The following is a 13,028-nucleotide window of genomic DNA, read 5'->3' on the forward strand; positions in this document are numbered from 1 at the left end:
ATTGCTGGCCTGCTGCAAGCATTTTTGCCTGATCTTCACCTTGTAAAGAGCCATGATGAGGCGGGGTAGGGGGAGGAAGCCTTTGCTAGCACTCAATTGCTATTTACACACACACTGGCCCCAGGTTCAGCTTGTCAGATTTATCCGAGATGAAAATCAAACAATTATGATGGGCTCCTGGGTGCCCTGCTGCATGCTGATAGAGCTCACTCTCCAGAAAGGCTTCTTTGGCAAGGGCTGGGAGATGGGGCACAGAGAGAGCCAGCACTCTGCGCTGGGCCAACCAACTTCGACACTGGGCCAAATCTCCCACCAGCATAAAATCGGCACAGCTCCAGGTTCTGGGCCATTCATTCAAGGTCACAGAGTCAAAGAAAGGCAGGGCAGGTACGGACCTCTGGTGGCGACATCCAGTCCAGGTCCCTGCTCAAGGCAAGATCATCCCCATTCAAACCAGCCATACAAGCCCTTGCCTAAGCTCTTCCTAAAACGATGCAATGATTCTGTCTCACAACTACAAGCCAGATTTCCCCAAGACACCAACAAGCACCCTAACTCGCTACAGGCAAAGTAGGGGGATGAGGCACTGCAAGGTTGTTCAAATACACTTGAGAGATCCAGGGAAGTCATATGCGGCAAATGCACCACAACACATTGGCTTCATTTGATCTACTTCACGTCTACACTGATGTAAGCTCCATCTGGAGCCAGTGGGCCAGTCTGGTCAAGACTGTAGCTGTAGGCCACCAATCCCAAGCAACATCCGCATCCAGCCCGGTGTCTTCCTTTCTGGTCTAGGCAGTCCATTGTACGGCTCCAGTTTCAGTTTCTGTGGCAAACAGAAATATTAGGAGTTTCCAACTGAGATCTCACTGGGATTACCTGTCTGACAGCGGCCAGTTCCACTGCTTTGCAAGGTGGAACAAAACCCCAGGAGCAGACAACTCCAGAACAACCTGGAGATTCATACTGGTGGTGACGGAGATGGGTTTATGTTGTCACTGTACATCCATGCATCATCGTTAACGTTGCAGAAGTCAAATGCTTAGAAGACAGGCAATGCCACAATTCAGGATGTCCTGGTGACTGTAATCTGCCCTCGGCGGTTGTCTGCATTATGCAGTCTTCAGCTACCTGACCACATGCAAAGCGTTTTGAACACACCTCTGCCCCTTTCTACATCTTCCCTTCCCGGGGTGTCGCAGACCTGGTCAAGCTCCCTCTGTTTGGACATTTGGCAGACTCCTGCCCTAGGTCCTAATTCACTTCTGACCCATGGAGACTTTCCGGTCCAGCTCATCTTCTTGGATGCCGGCAGTTCCCGCAGAGACATCCCCTCACTTACAGCTACCAAAGCCTGAGCGGTGCTAGCATCTGCTGATGTGAACTTGGACTCATGAAAGCTTGTTCTCCCTCTCTCTCTAATATAAAATATATATTATTTAGTTAGCCTATAAAGGTGTAGATCTACTCAGCCTTCTGACCGACTCCATACTAACACAGCTAACTACCTCCCTCTCAATCCTCCCTGGCTCAGAGCTCCTGTGCCTCCATGAATTAATTAAGCACTCCAGGGCCCTACGGTCTCATGCTGTGAGACAAGGCAAATAGCAGCCCCCAACTGCTTGGGAGTCTGTAGTTTTATTAATTTTTTTTATCATTTCCCCCTTTATACGATGCGCTTAATGCTTTTACGCATGTATGTCAAGTCTCCAAATGGTTCGTCGTCATCATGATGGTGCTCGCACGTCCCAGCAGAAATCGCAGGCCTGCCACGGCTGTAACTGTGCACGGTCTGTCCCCAAAAACATGCCAGTCTAAGGCACAGCGCTTCCAACACCTTGCTGGGTTCTTGCTGCGGTTGTGACTCAGATGCAGAGGACCTCCTACTGAGAAATCATCTTGGGGGCCTCTATTGGGGTGCACAACCCTGCAACAGCGTGTGTGGCACATGCCAAAGCAGAGAGAGGGCAGGCAGCGCTGCAGCAGATAGGCCAGGGAGCAGAAGGCAGAGCAGCAGATCAGGCAGGGGAAGGGGATTAGGAGTGGCACGCAGGGAGGGTATAGGGCTTGCCTTGTGGCACTCCTGCCAAAAAGCTTGGCCCCCACTGGCCTACATCTTTTCCCCACGACGTGAGTTATGCTTTGCCAGGTCTAATCCATTTGAATTGGCTGTCCACCGCATCAGCATTTTTCCCCCCGTAAAGCCACGCTGCTTGGTTTCTATTGTGCTGTGCAATATCTTGATCATTTGAATGCGATTATTTCATTATTGGATAGACGGATTTGATCAAAGGAAGAGGCCCGGAGTAGCACCTTGCATACACAATGCCAAATCCTCAGTTTGAGAGCAGCTCGAGAGATAAGGTGTGTGGCTAATTAAATTACAATTGAACGCCGTGCCACTACAATTAAAAGACAATTACATGTGCAAATCGGCACTTAATTTAGGAGTAATAAATATGCTCCGCCGCCGAGAAAGAGAAATGTTTTTCTTTCCCCCCTCTGGTTATCAGCTCCCATTAGAGTTGACAAACACCCTATATTGTTTCATGCCATATTTAACAGCCCACGAGGTGCCTGAAAAGGCATGAATTTCTGAGAGCAGTTGCTTGGTGGAAGTGACTCATAAACGGGTTAAAGGTTTAATGAAAACCTGTAATATGTCAAAGCCTTCCCCCTCACCCCCACATTTTCTGGAGCTGGCACGGGCCCATCTTCCATCAGGCTTTTGTGGCTTGACGATTCTGTGACTTTCTGTATTTTTAACAGCTATTTTTATGGAAAATTTACAGGGAAATTTCCGCTGACATCATCTTTTTCGTGGACTGAAAACTGTTTTCTGTATGAAAATGAGGCGAGCAATACAAAAAATACAACAGTTTCATAAAATAGCATAGAAATCCCCCTCTCCAAACCAAGACATTTTCCCCATGGCAAAAATACACATTTTAATTTTTGGAAAAGGGACATGTTTCCACAATCCCCCACCCCCATATTCATGGAAATTTTTTTTTTAAATCCCCGCACTCAGCACTATTAGAAAATCAGCTGTTCTGAAGTGCCTCGGGTTTCTCACCCAAACATTGAGTCACCGACTACGGTGAGCCACTTCTGAAGAACTTGGATTATAATAGAAATATTTCACAAGTTTCTTTGAATCTGCCACTTGAGGATCTTTAGAGACATAGCTGAGCCCAGCTGAGCAATGACTAGATGAATGCTGCGATATAGCATCATCCCTATCCTATGCATGAGCAAGCGGTTGCACAGAGGGGGAGTGAGCCTTGCCCGGAGCGTGCACCTCCGCCAGCTGGGGACAGAACAAGACGCCCAATTCCTACACCTCCGCTCCATGCACACAATGAACTACCCAGCTCGCACACACGGAGCGCTCCTCCTCCATAGAGCTGACCTTGCTTCACCGAGACAGCCACGCATTGCCGTGACCCATTGTTGCAGATAGGGAGACTGAAGCACGTGGCGTTAGGCCTGAGGTCACACGGCAAAGTCAGCAGAAGCCACTAGGCCAAATGCCTGGAAATTAAAAGGTGTGAGAGTGCAGGCCCCATCGCTTTTGAAAATCCAGTGCTGCTCGTGGGCTCGGAGAAATCCAGCCTTGGGCTCCCCTTTTGCATAGTCACAAGACTCTCTTCCCTACAGAGCGAGCTAGCGTGGGTGTGCACTCCCGGTCCTTTCCTCCGGCTTTTGCCTGCATGCAGCTGTTGTGTTTATCAGTTCAATACAACAGAAGGATTCCCGGGCGTGAAAAATCAATTGTCCCTTGGTTTCTTTTTTCTGTTGTTCTTTTTACTCTCCGGTTGGCCGTGTTGCACTGCCCTTGGTGCTGAAGGATCTCGGGCATCTCCGTGCATGCAAGCCAACAGCATCCTAAGCAGTCAAGGTCCGGACATACTTCTCCCCCGAGAGGGCACACTAATCTGGGGCACATCTAGCAGCCTCCGCTGGGAGTCGAGACCTTGGAGCAAAACCTAATCAGCCTCATAGCTGCTCTAGCGAAAGAGGCAACCACTTCCACAGCAGACAAGGTCTACTTGCAGCCTCCACCCACCCCTCTTCCACAAACCCCAAGCGATTAAATGTGCATTGTCTTTTTGTAGAGAAGATCTCTCAAGAATGTCTTGGAGGAAGCAAAGTCCTTGTGCATAGATAAACAGATCCCATCTAAAGCCCACTTAATCAGTGGAAAGCCTCTCTTTAGCACGAGCAGCTCTTGGTTCTGGCACTGTGTGAAGCCGATGGGGAATGCGCCCCTCTCGGCATTTCTGGCTTTGCATCGTACAGCGAGGCATGGGCTAAACCAGCAAGGGGTTGAGCCAAGCAAGGGCAGGTATCCACTGGTTAGAAACAAGACTGGCCACCAGATCCCCTGGGTTTTGCTGCAGGTTCTTCACCTGGTTTGCTGTGTAACCACGGGCAAATCATGCCTTCTCTCTGGGCCTCAGGTCTTCCTCCCCAGCTTTGGCCCATCTCATCACTTGGATGGTCATCTCTTTACAGAAGGAACCATCTCTACCACTGGTCTTCCACAGCACGGTGGGCTCAGCTCTTTATTGTCTGCATTATCCTCCAGCCTAATAAAACAGACCCATAAGACCCAGCACTTCATCAGTAGATCACAACGTGCTGTGCAGGGAGCTCAGCTCCATCAGCGCCATTTAAAAAAAATGGGGAAACTGAGGCAGAGAGGCAGTGTGACGGACTCAAGATCCCCTAGTAGGTCAGTGGCACAGCTGGAACAAAACCCAAGCCCCAGCCCAGCTCTCTACCCATTACACCACACCACCTCCAGCACTGCTTTGGTAAAATGCGACCACTTCTGTGGGTAGCAGGGCAGCTGCTTAGTGGAACACAGCTGCATTGCGTGTCTGGGCAGGAGGGACATTCTTCCCAGATGCAGCTAAAGATGAGGCAGACCTTCATCACCCACGTTGCCAGCAGACTGTGCTTAACAGCCTGACCCTTGCAGAAAGTACTGAGGGTCTTTAATAAGGATGGGTTTCAGAGCCGGCCTGAAAGACAGGCTGCCAGCAGCGCAGCACCTCCTACCAGCATAGCAGGGCAGAATGGGCACCAGCTTTTCTCAGTCGTGCATCCCTACCTCCATTTCTTGCAAACCTAGAAACACTCTGCTCTTATTCTCTCTCTCTCTCTTTCTCCCCAAGCAATTTTTTCCTTAAATGAAATTTAACTAAAACCCACTCTTCTCTGAGACTTTTCCCCCCTCTGCTTTGTACCCATCACTCATGTTAAGTACAGATCTAGCTTATTTTTCCCCTTCTAATTTCTAAACTCCTAATGACTGTGTTATTAAGCCTGTAATATCCAGTTTAATTGTGCATGTCCTTTTATTGGATCCCATCCCAAAAGAAAACGCAGCACAAGACAAAACCTCCTGCAGGAGGAAGGCAATAAGAAGGTGGGGGGAAAGCTGGGGCTTGAGCCCTACTACGAGACAAAGACATGTGCATATAAAATAGCCGCAAGGGCTGTAATTATGGACCACACTCGGAGAAACAGCCAGAGCTCCTCATGCAGCAAGTGTGACCGGGAGTCATTTAGCAGTGGAGAGAGGGGGCCGGGATCCTGCTCGTGTTTACACAGGCACGTGCCAGAGGCAAAGGCAGTCGTGTTCCTCCACGTCGACAGCCACTCTGCAGACAGCAGAATCAGGCTCGTGTTAGCGCCCGTGTTCGAGCAGGTCATGGCTGCAACCCTTTGGCTGTGAATCACAACAGCGTGCAGCTCTCTGCCCCCCTCGCCTGCTTCGCTGGGAAGTGAACTGGCATCGCATTAGATCACTGGCAGCCTAGCAGGGCGGGAGGATGGAGATCAGCTGTGGCTGTCAGCAAGGGAACCAAATCCTGGTTTCAAAGCCAAGCCATCCCTCTATGGGGTCGCCATCCAGCTGTTGGGACTTTTTATGAAGGAAGGGAGATTGCAGCCAGGATGAGATGAAATGCCCAGCAGCCTCAGATATGGGGGGGGTGATCTTTCACTCACAGGTTTTCAAGTACTGGTTGCAAACAGATGCCAGGGTCACATCTGGTTAAAGGAGAGAAGGGCCCTGGCTAGATCCCTGGGATTTGAGGGGAATGGAAGAATTACAGCATGGAAGAAGCCTACCCAGGAGAATGACCAAGGAAAAGACTCTTGGGTAGCAATGGGCCAACTCCCAAGGTCTTCACTCCATGCAAGTTTGATCTAGGCTTGGTGTCGGCTCAGCAGCCCCTTGGTGCATTTGGCCAACCCCACCGAGACTGAACCCACACCTCCTCGGAGCCGGGCAGGGAAGGAGGCAGCCAGGAGGGCACCAGGGCTCCCCTCCTAGAGCCTGCCAGGGTGAAAACCCCTCTGAAGGCTGCCAGGGAGAAGCCTCGAACACTGCCCATCAGCGGCTTTAAATCAGGCCCTCCCTTTGCTGGACTCATCGGGACAAGTGCAGGAAGGTCTCTCAGGGCGTCGGGAAAACCCTGCTAGCTGGTCTCATGGGGCTTCCACCCTCCGGTTACACAAACTGAGCCAAGTATAGGGAGCTCTCAGCATCTCTCTATAGCAAAGGCATAGTTTCCCGAGGTGGTGATCCCCCAGCAGGGCATTAGGGTCTCAGCAGTGCTGCACAAACACACCAGGGAAGAGGCTTTCCCCGGGACAGGGACAGGAGCACGAATGTCCTCCATCCTCCTAGCCAGGTCGACTGCTCAAGGTGACTAGGATGGAGGCAGGGCCCAGCCTCACATCTCGCTCACCCTGGGGTAGGTGCTAATAGGGCATCGGCATATGCTTTATGTCTTCACAGAGGTGATGGGAGCGCATCTCAGGGTTATAAATCTGCAAACTCTTCAGGCACATTATGCTTTTAAACAACACTACGTGTAGCTACAGGACGAAGCACTTTTGGCGGGGGAGGTACGAGGGCGATTCTTTCTAGCTCTTGCTCTGAGCATAGAGGGATTGCATCTCACTGACGCCAATGCCCAGCGTTCAGTTTAAAGAGGGCAGGTCATCACTGTCCTTCAAGGACCCAGCTCTGTAAATACAGAACCGGCCTGGAGAGTTATGATCTCCGAGGCCAGGTCCTCAGCTGCCGTCAGGCAGTGTTGCTGGCAAGGAGGCTCTGTGACGCCTGACAAGGGTCTGACCTGCCATCATCCATGCGCACGCCACTCATGCTGGAGTAAATCCTTGCACCCAATGCCTGCTGGCTCCCGTTATGACCCCAGAGCTCCCACGAAAGCCAGTGGAAGCTGGCTGCAGCCCAAGGGCAGGGAGTGCATCAGCTGGCATAAAGCAGCACAGCTCCCTCAGCTCCAAGACGGCAGCGTTCATCTCCATCAGACGTGCCAACATGCAAGGAAACCTTTGTGCCTTGTGTCAGCCAAGGGGCCCAGAAGCTTGCTTGGGTGTGTAACCATGCAGGGATCTGCCAGGAAACCACACCTGGGACAAGTCCGTGACAAAGGGGCACAGCTCACGCTTCCCACAGTGTCCCCTGCCCCGTATCCATGCTACCAAGCCAGAGACATGGGGATCAGCGGAGGTTGGCCTCATGTCGCATGCAGGTCCCGTGCAGGGAGCATGTCCGGGAGATGCACTACACAAGTTCCTTGGGGAGGGTGCAGTAGACATCATGAAGCAAGTGCATGCACACGCGTGTGCACGCACACCAGGAGGCTCAGTTCTGCAGCCAGATCCACCCTGGTCTCTGTTGCATGCAGGGAGTCAAGCTCCTGGCTGTATAAAGCAGTTCAGCTTAGGTCAGAGAAGCCGCCTCCCTGCTCTCTGGCTGCGTTTAAAGTCTCCAGCCACCAATCTCTCTCTTTCCCCGCATCTTCCCCCCCGCCAGGTATTGGCCTCATGACGGAGCACTTTGATTTACTTGCCATATAAAGACTTTGCACCAGGGCTGCTGGCAGTGCGCGCTGCCTGCTATTATTTATGTCTGCCCCCCATCAGAAATGCATCTGGACACATCACAGACTTGCAAAACAAGCCCTCTCCCTGCCCAGCCCGTGAGCAGGCACCAACAGACCCAACCTTCCCCAGTAAGACCCTGCTGCAGCTCCTGCCAGAGGAAACCCCCAGCTTGAAGGCACCGTTCAACAAGCAGGTGCCCCCTTTCCTCCCTCCCCTGCCCCTCAAATGCCAGGCTACTGGTCCTGCTACAATGCTGGGAAGAATTTCTGCCACTGAGGACCCTACAACAAGACCGGGGGGTGGCTCAAGGGTGCAAGTATGGAAGGGATCACTGAGGGTCAAATGCTGCAAGTGGAGGACCCCAGCACAGGCCTCGTTCTGCAGGGGCTTGGGTGGGATTCTCAGGGAAACCATGGCAAGTGGTCTACCCCTCCAGGGAGCTGTCAGACAAGGGCAGCTTCACACACTGGAGCAGAGGCAGGCATAGCCCAGGCCCAAGGCCAAGGGCACTCGGAGGATGGCAGCATTGGCACATGGTGCTATTTAGTCCAGCCCTCCCAAAGGGCTGTCTTAGGGTGGCGCCTACACCACTACATTTGGCAGCATCCCACATCATGGCGCTGACCCCTACCATGCTCTGTACCACGGCACGGTGCCATCCCACACTCCATCCCATTGCACTCCTCTGCCCTGCATTTGGTTAAACCCAAAGCCTAGCCTGGCAATGCTCAGAAACAAAAGAGCAACTGAGAGTCAGCAGCAGACGTGCGTTTCCACGAGGACCAAGGGGCTGGGAAAGACAGAGCGCCAGCAGATCTCCAACTTATCTTGATGCCTGCATTAACCCAGCTGTCACCAGTGCCTTCCTCGGAGCTGCCTGCTGCTGGGAGCATGTCGCAGTCATTAGCTTTACAAGTTTGGCAGAATCCTCTGTGGGCTTCGCGCGGAAGCGATCGGGGCTTGTTAAGTTCATGGTTTCGTATTCAGCGCACTCCTCTGGGAGCCGGGATGATCAACAATTTATCAAAACAATATCCCAGCCCCCTTCCCGGCCCATTAGGAGCCTCGCATCCAATGATGCCACGCCGGTCCCAGGAGATTGCCCGCAGCTCTCGGGTGGCGTGTGGCTTCCAAACGTTGGCGCAGATCCGCTCGCCCTGCCGGGTCGGCATACAAGCGCTTTACGCTAATTCACTCTGATCCCCAATTCGACAGCCCCCCCGAGGACCCCCCCCGCCGGCGATCAGAGGAGGAAGAGAGATTGCAGAGGAGAGGAGGCATCTGAGAGCGACTGGAAGTGACAAGAGCCTCCTCGGGGAGGCAGGCCGGCTCTGTCAATAGAGATCGGGCAGGGAGGATGCGGAAGTCGGGAGGCACATCATTACAGCCCTCCTGTCAGGCTAATAATCCCGGGACACAACCAGCAGATACATTAGCTGGGATCCCACAGGGGCTGTTGTGCTGTTTTATTTGATGGGCTTAATTAATTTATTTCTCTGTGCACAGCTGATTCTCAGTTGACTTGCACACGCCATGCAGCACCCCATCCCTGCCGGCTCCCCCCCCACACTGCATCCTGGGCTTCAGGGTCTCCTTCCCAGCTCTACATCCCCTCCCCAGCTGCCCCCTTCACAACCCAAGCTTTCCCATTCTCCCCAGACTGGGTACAGTTCCTCCCACCCCTAACACCCAGCACTTGCCCCATCACCTCCTGGTCCAAGGCAGAGAGCAGTCCCACCTCCATGGTGCATGCCAACTCACCCAGCCTGCCCAATTACCACCTGCTGCAGATCTGGAGCTGGACCGGGGATATAGGAAGCAAACTGTATCCAGCCACAGACACGCGCCAGACCCCAAGCCATGGGGCAGACAGCATCTCAGCTCGTGCCTGGCTTCAGAGATGGATGAAGAGGTCTCTTAGGGCTCAGCATCGCCCAAGGGGACCCGAGTCCTGCTAGACGCAGCAAGGTGGGAATGGGGAAACCCCTCTGTTCTCCACTTATCCCCCCCAGCAGCATCACCATCAGGTCCCACCAAGTCCTGGGGTTCATGCATTGTGGGGCTAGCTCGCGGAGCTAGAACAAGCCCCACCGGGTGATGGGACAACCCTGATGTCCAGCACAGATAACACAGTCCCCTCTGCCTTTCACCTACAACCCCTCCATGTGCTGGGCAAGCTCCTCTGCAGAAGAGATGGCCTGCTCCTACAGCCAGATGGCTTGTGAGAGAGCGAGGAGTCCAGCAGATAGAAAAGCTGGGAACAAGGATCCCCCAGTCCCATTCCCTACTGCATCATCCCCCTCCAATGTAACCTCAGGCAAGTCGGCTCTGAGCCTCAGTTTCCCTATTCATGAAAGGAAGATAATCATGGGCTCCCCATTAGACCCCACCAGCGCTTCCCCTTTAGAAAGCCACAGCCACGTGTAATGATTCCCCTTCCCAGCACGATCCTATAGCCCAACAGGATACTACTCACCTTGCCTTGGCTACTTGCTGGGTCGTCCGTGCTCAGGAGCTGCCTCCAGCTGGATCCGGGGCTGTGGGGACGTAGCTGTCCAGTTAAGCGAGCCCAGGATTCAGCGCTCTCCGGGCTACCTACAGTCCCAGACAAGGCCCAAAGCCCTCTGCTCCTGGTGACCTTTTCAGAGCTCATTCAGTGGGGTTGGAGCAGGGCTTGTGGTTTGCTGGGTTCGGCATCTCCTCCTTGCTGCAGGCGCCCTCCAAGCTCCTGCTCGCTGCTGGCTCTCTGGAAGGGTTTTCCAGCCAGCCCCTTGGCTGCACCTGGGGCTCACTGCTCCCAGCCCACCCCCTCTCAGGGAGGTGCTCTCAAGCAGGGCTTCAATGAGGAAACAAAACCAAAGTCCCAAGATAACAAAGAGCAGGAGCATCTTCCCCCAGCTCGCACGGCAGGCTGCCTCTCCAGGCTTCCCCAATCACAAGCTGGACCCTTGCTCCTGGTCCAAGCTGCCCAGCTTTCCCCAGGGCCTGCCCCTGCCCTTGTGTCTCCTAGCAGAGGCAAAAAACAACCTTCTTCCCTCCTCCAACCCCTCTCAATTAGGGCAATCCCGGCCAAGCCTGCTACTGCTCCAAGATCAGGGTCAGCTGGGGATGGCACGGGGTGAATGAATATCTCACAGGTGTGGCTGAGCCCAGCTTCACTTTAAAGGGCCTGTTAGCTTGGCTCCAACTCCTAGTGAGCCATCGCTATGATAGTTTCGTAGCTATAAGGGACCTTACAGGTCATTAGGTCCTGCCCTTGGGCAGGAAAGACTGCTGGGGTCTGCTCCAAAAGCCTTGTTTTTCTCCAAGACTTAAGGCCTACACTGGCAAAGAATCATACCTGCAATGACTTCTTCTCACATGAGACCTGTTTGCATCAATGGAAGGGCTCGGAGGAATAGCATTGCCCTTGGACGCCAGTATTTGCTGGGTGAGGGTCTCCTCCGGTATCTGGAGGGCTGAGATTACCAATGCTCAGTCCTTCGGGTGCTTTCCCCGGTGGGAACTATGTGAACGTGTTTCATAGTTTCTAGGGTCAGAAGGGACCTGAACAGATCATCAAGTCCAACCCCCGCCCTGGGCAGGAACGAGTGCTGGGATCATAATACCCCAGCCAGATATCTATCCCACCTCCTCTTGAAGACCCCCAAGTGTTGAGCCTCTTCAAACCCAGGCCAGAGCTGGGGGTCTTTGTAACACTTCCCCCACTCTTCCTTGAAGTTGGTACACCTTGTACCAGCCAAGCAACATCTTGTTGGCACGCAGGTTGGCATACCTTGTGCCCCTGCTCCCTGTGAGCAGGGGCTTGATTTAGAAACACGCCAGGCGGGATGAAATCAAAATGAACTCCCCGCCAGTGGCAGCAAGGTTTAATATCCAGTAGTTTGGATCCAGCAATCTGCTTTTATCTTGAGGGAAATAAAGGGAACTGCTGTGAGGTTCATAGGAGAGGATTGATAGTGTCTAAGCTTATTGTCCAAGATAAAGCTAAGGTCACCGAGCTCTCCGGGAAAAGAATTTATCACTGTAGTAAACTCAGGCAAGTGGCACGTGGGGGATGGGAAGAGGGCAGGAGGTGACAGTCGACGGTCATCCTTTCCAGAGCCCGAGGCGAGAGGGCTGGCGCAGGAGGAGCTAAAGACACACCGGGGAGGAGATGCAAGTGCCTCGAGTGACGTTCCTCTGGGTAGAGGAGCTGGTTAAGCCTGAACTCCAGTCTGGCAGAGGTGGTATGTCAGCTCCATGCACAGGGATGAAGGCAGCTGAAGCAACATGGGAAGAGCATCCTCCCTCTACCTGCTGCTCTGGCATTAGCTTGAAGGGAGAGGGAAACGGTTGGGGCTGCACAAGCCAAATGGAGAAGGCGGGCACGCACCTGATCCTGCCAGAAGGGCATCAAGGGGGCTAAGCTACGGGCAGGGCGAGGGTTGTGTCTTGGGTAAAACACTTCCACAGTCCCCTTACAATGCACCAAAAAGGTGTGCGGGGGGAATGCAGGGGCCCACATAATAAGGTAAAACCCCTGTCATGCCAGCACCGTTTCCACTAGTGCATTGACCCTCTCAAGCTTGCAAGGTTTGGGCCAAGACTAGAGCTATTCTGGAAATGTTTAGAGACAGAGTCAAGTGCCCAGGCCCCTCTTGCCCTTGCTGGGGTGCATCCCACCTACAGGGAAGCGCCGGGTCTAACGGACAGGATGTTCAGTAGTGAGCCCTGCCCTGGTGGAAGGGAGACTCTGCCCAAAAAGTGAGCAAGAGGGCTATAGCTGCCCGGCTAGGGTTAGGAGATGAGATGTGGATTCCTCACCCCCCCGTTACACATAACAGGAACTGGGCACCTGAATCCCCCCCAGGAAGCTTTGCAAATGCCGGCCTCAGATCTTTAACTCCAGTATCAGGGGTTCATGCTATTAGCCAGGGTCATACACGCGCAGCCCTCCGCTAACTCCCCCCAGGGCTGAAGCCTGGATTAAAGGTAAAAGTCCAGAGATGAACTGTCCTGACCCGCAGTGGATCTGCCTCATCTATGCCCATCAGTCTCCAGCCCCATCCGTCTGTCTGTCCATCTGGCTACCCTTAAAGTACCGACCA

General features: G+C 53.3%; 1 long non-coding RNA gene across 1 annotated transcript in view; it reads right to left on the reverse strand.

Moving 5' to 3' along the window:
* Positions 1-10,917, reverse strand: part of LOC112551514 — a 66,391-nt gene extending 55,474 nt beyond the window's left edge. Inside the window, exon 1 of the long non-coding RNA XR_003095800.1 lies at positions 10,415-10,917. This is a non-coding gene — a long non-coding RNA (uncharacterized LOC112551514). The remainder of the gene's footprint in view (positions 1-10,414) is intronic.
* Positions 10,918-13,028: the final 2,111 nt, after the last annotated feature.

The sequence above is a fragment of the Alligator sinensis genome, unplaced genomic scaffold (assembly GCF_000455745.1).
Source record: "Alligator sinensis unplaced genomic scaffold, ASM45574v1 scaffold994_1, whole genome shotgun sequence".
Taxonomy (NCBI): Eukaryota; Metazoa; Chordata; order Crocodylia; family Alligatoridae; genus Alligator; species Alligator sinensis.